This window comes from Miniopterus schreibersii (genome assembly GCF_964146895.1).
Source record: "Miniopterus schreibersii genome assembly, chromosome: 1".
Classification (NCBI taxonomy): Eukaryota; Metazoa; Chordata; class Mammalia; order Chiroptera; family Miniopteridae; genus Miniopterus; species Miniopterus schreibersii.
In genome coordinates this window covers 95,990,428-95,994,861 of record NC_138101.1, presented here as the reverse complement: position 1 = coordinate 95,994,861, position 4,434 = coordinate 95,990,428, and the positions used below count along the sequence as shown (strand labels likewise).

The 4,434-nt window shown below is 39.2% G+C and overlaps 1 pseudogene across 1 annotated transcript; it reads right to left on the bottom strand.

The window, feature by feature from the left end:
• Nucleotides 1-2,096: 2,096 nt before the first annotated feature.
• Nucleotides 2,097-3,068, bottom strand: LOC308556995 (small ribosomal subunit protein uS2 pseudogene; annotated as a pseudogene). Its single transcript has one exon. The product of its transcript is annotated as a small ribosomal subunit protein uS2 pseudogene (transcript).
• Between the last annotated feature and the right edge of the window lie 1,366 nt (nucleotides 3,069-4,434).

The following is a 4,434-nucleotide window of genomic DNA, read 5'->3' as shown; positions in this document are numbered from 1 at the left end:
TTATGTGGTGACCATGTTTGTCTCTTTATGACCTTCATTTTGAAGTCTATTTTGTCAGATATGAGTATTGCTACCCCAGGTTTTATTTTGTTTCCATTTGCTTGGGAAATTTTTTCCATCCCTTCACTACTGTGCAGTGTGAGTCTTTTGTCCTGAGGTGGGTCTCTTGTAGACAGCAAATATATGGGTCATGTTTTCTTATCTATTCAGTTATGCTATGTTTCTTTTTAATCCTCATTTGAGGATATTTTTTCCATTGCTTTTCAGAGGGAGTGGAAGGGAGAGAGGGGGAAAAGGAGAGAGAGAGAAGTTGAGAGAGAGAGACAGAGGAAAAAACATTGATGTGAGAGAGGCACATTGGCTGGTTCCCTCTAGCTTGCACCATGATTGGGGGCAGGGAAGAAACTTAGAACCCATGTATGTGCCCTGGATTGGGAATTGAACACATGACTCTTTGATGCATGGGTCAACACTCTAATCACTGAGAACACCAACCAAGGATATCCTATGTCTTTTGCTTCAAGCATTTAATTCATTTATACTTTAGGTTGTTATGGGTAGGTAATTTTTTTTTTAATAAATGGAAAAATTTTAATTCTATTAAGTAGAAAAGAGACATTTTATTACATGGAATACATATTTTTAAGTATTATCCAAATATCTATCATTTGCACAAACTACAATATCTTATACATTAATTTTGCAATTTTTCAAATATGCATGTATTTATGTTCTAAATAAGAATCTGAAGGAATTATGTTTCTTTTTAGAAAAGTACAACTGTCCTAAGGCATTAGAGCCCTAGTTAAATTCTTTACCAGTTATACTTTTACAACAGTCATTTAAAATTACCCACCCTCTTCAAAACAATGAAGGAATAGCTTTAAGATCTCAGGTGGGAGAACAGTGGAGTAAAGAGGTGGTGTGTTTGTGTAAAGTGAAATTTAATAGTAAATTTTTTATTTTTAAATCACAGATGTCCCCCTTTTACTCCCATTGATCTCCCCCACCCCTCATCCACCCCAACCCCAGGCCTTCCTCACACCAATGTCTGTGTCCATGAATTATTCTTATAAACATATAAGTTCTTTGATTAATCACTCCCCAACCACTCCCCCATCTCCACCTTCCCTCTAAGATCCCTCAGTCTGTTCCATGCTTCTATGTCTCTGGATCTATTTTGTTCAACAGTTTATTTTGTTTATTATATTACACATATAAGTGAGATCATGTGGTACTTGTCTTTCTTTGACTGGCTTATTTTACATAGCATAATACTCTCCAGTTCCCTCCATGCTGTCCCAAAGGATAAGAGATCCTTCTTTTTTACATTCTGCATAGCATTCCATGGTGTAAATGTACCACAGCTTTTTTATCCACTCATCTACTGATAGGCACTTGGGCTGTTTCTAGATCTTAGCTATTGTAAATTGCGCTGCTATGAACATAGAGGTGCATAACTTCTTTCTAATTGGTGTTTCAGGTTTCTTAGGATATATTCCTAGAAGTGGGATTGCTGGGTCAAACGGTAGTTCTCTTTTTAATTTATTGTTTTTAAAGGTAATTTTTTTTTTTTTAATATATCTTTATTGATTTCAGAGAGAGGAAAAGAGAGGGAGAGAGAGAGATAGATACATCAATGATGAGAGAGTCATTGATCGGCTGCAGCCTGCAACCAGGGCATGTGCTCTGACCGGGAATCCAACCCTGATCGCCTGGATCCTAGGTCGACGCTTTAACAACTGAGCCACGCCCGGCTGGGCCTTTTTAATTTTTTGAGGAGACTCCAAACTGTTTTCCACAGTGACTCCACAACTCTGCATTCCCACCAGCAGTGTACTAATGTTTTCTTTGCTTCACAACCTTGCCAGCACTTGTCATTTTTTGATGGTAGCCATTCTGACAGGTGTGAAGTGATATCTCACTGTGGTTTTAATTTGCATCTCTCTGATGATTAGTGACCTTGAGCATTTTTTCATGTCTCTTGGTCATTTATATGTTCTCTTTGGAGAAGTGTCTATTTAGGTCCTTTGCCCATTTTTATTTACTTCTTATTATTTTTTTTTAGAAATTGTTTATTTTCCGTCAACCTTATTTCCATTCTGTTAAGTTTTTGGAAGAACAGCTTAGGACCACTCAGTGGTTGTTCCTACCCAATGGGTGGCCTGAGCAGTGGGGGCTGCAGGCCAGTCTTCAGTGGCAGGCTGAGCACTCCAGTCTTCAGTAGGAAACTGATGAATGGGCACAGAAGGCACCTGCACGCCTTCAGACCAGTCTGCGACCTCAGGCTGAGCAGCAGTGAACTCAGGAGCTGGAGCAATCCATTCACCCTGAAATTCCTCTTTGGTCACAGCCTTTTCAGCAGCAACCTGCTCTTCCTTTTAAATCTCTTCAGGATCCCTGTAGAAGTAAAGATCAGGCATGACCTCCCATGGTGTTCATGGGAGATGGTGCCACGCATGCGTAGTACTTCTCTGGCCAGCATCCACCACATCGGACCCACTGAGTGAGCCCCCTTCTTGTTGCAAGGGATGGCAATGTCCACATAGAGCAGAGGAGAGTCTGTGTTGCACAGAGCAATGGTGGGCAGGTTCACATAAGATGCCTCTGTGAGAGGCTGGTGGTCAGCCTGGGGATCAGTGACCACCAGAAGTCTTGGCTCCCGGAAGGCAGCCTGGATCTGGTTGGTGAAGGTTCCAGGAGTGAAGCGACCAGCTAAAGGAGTCGCTCCAGTGGCATCAGCAAACTTCAGCACAGCTCGCTGGCCAGCATTCCTGGGCGATATGACACTGACATCAGCAGGGTTTTCAATGGCAACAATGGCACGAGCTGCCAGAGAAGCTTCTCCCAGGTTCTGTTCAGATTTATGATGTAGATGCCGTCACTCTTCCTTTTGTAGATGTACTGTTCCATTTGGAAGTCGAGGTTGGTGCCACACAAGTGGGTTCCTTCTGTAAGGAACTTGAGGACATCCTCCTCCTTCATCTACAGGACATCGAGGGCTCTGGACATTGTGAAAACCTCCCTTTAAGTTACATGGGAACCGAGAACAACGCTGTATGGATCCCTCTCTGGGTAGTGCGGAAAGCTTGCCCATTTTTAAATTGGATAGTTTGTCTTCTTTTTGTTCAGTTGTATGTATGAGTTCCTTATATGTTTTGGATATTAACTCTTTATCAGTAGTGTCATTGGCAAATATGTTCTCCCATACATTAGGCTCCCTTTTCATTTTGTTGATGGTTTCTTTTGCTGTGCGGAAGCTTTTTATTTTGATGTAGTCCCATTTGTTTATTTTCTCCTTTGCTTCTCTTGCCTTGGGAGATATAGTCCCAAACATATTGCTATGAGAGATGTCTGAGATTTTGCTGCCTATGTTTTCTTCTAGTATTTTTATGGTTTCACATCTTACATTTAAGTCTTTCATCCATTTTGAGTTTATTTTTGTGTCTGGTGTAAGTTGGTAGTCTAGTTTCATTTCTTTGCATTCACCTGTCCAATTTTCCCAACACCATTTATTGAAGAGACAGTCTTTACTCCATTGTATGTTCTTTCCTCCTTTGTCAAATATTAATTGAGTGTAATGGAATGAGTCAATTTTTGGGTTCTCTGTTCTGTTTTAATGACCTATATGTTTGTTCTTATGCCAATAACAGGCTGTTTTGATTACAGTGGCTTTGTAGTATAACTTTATATCTGGTATTGTGATTCCATCCAACTATGTTCTGTCTCAAGATTGCCGTGGCTATGCAGGGTCTTTTTTGGTTCCATACAAATTTTCAGTGTTTGTTCCAGATCAGTGAAATATGCTGTTGGTATTTTAATAAGAATTGCATTGAATTTATAGATTGTTTTGGGTAGTATGAACATTTTAATGATGTTAATTCTTCCAACCCGTGAACATGATATATATTTACATTTGTTTATATTTTCCTCTATTTATTTATTCAGTATCCTGTAGTTTTCCAAGTACAGAACTTTTACATCTTTTGCTAAGTTATTCCTAGGTACCTTATTTTTTTATTTACAATGTTGAATTGGATTGTTATTTTAGTTTCTCTTTCTGAGAGTACATTACTGGTGTATAAAAATACCATCAATTTCTGGGTATAAATTCTGGGTGCTACCTTGCTGAATTCATTTATTAAATCTGATAGTCTTTTGGTGGAGTCTTTAGGACTTTTATATGTATAATATCATGTCATCTGCAAATAATGACAGTTTTACTTCCTCCTTTCCAATTTTGATGCCTTTTATGTTTTCTTTTTCTTCTGATTGCTCTGGCTAGGACTTCCAGTATTATGTTTAATAAGAGTGGTGAAAGTGGACATCCTTATCTTGTTCCTGTTCATAGGGGAAATAGTTTTAGTTTTTGCCCATTGAGTATGATGTTGGCTGTAGGTTTGTCATATATAGCCTTTATCATGTTGTGGTATA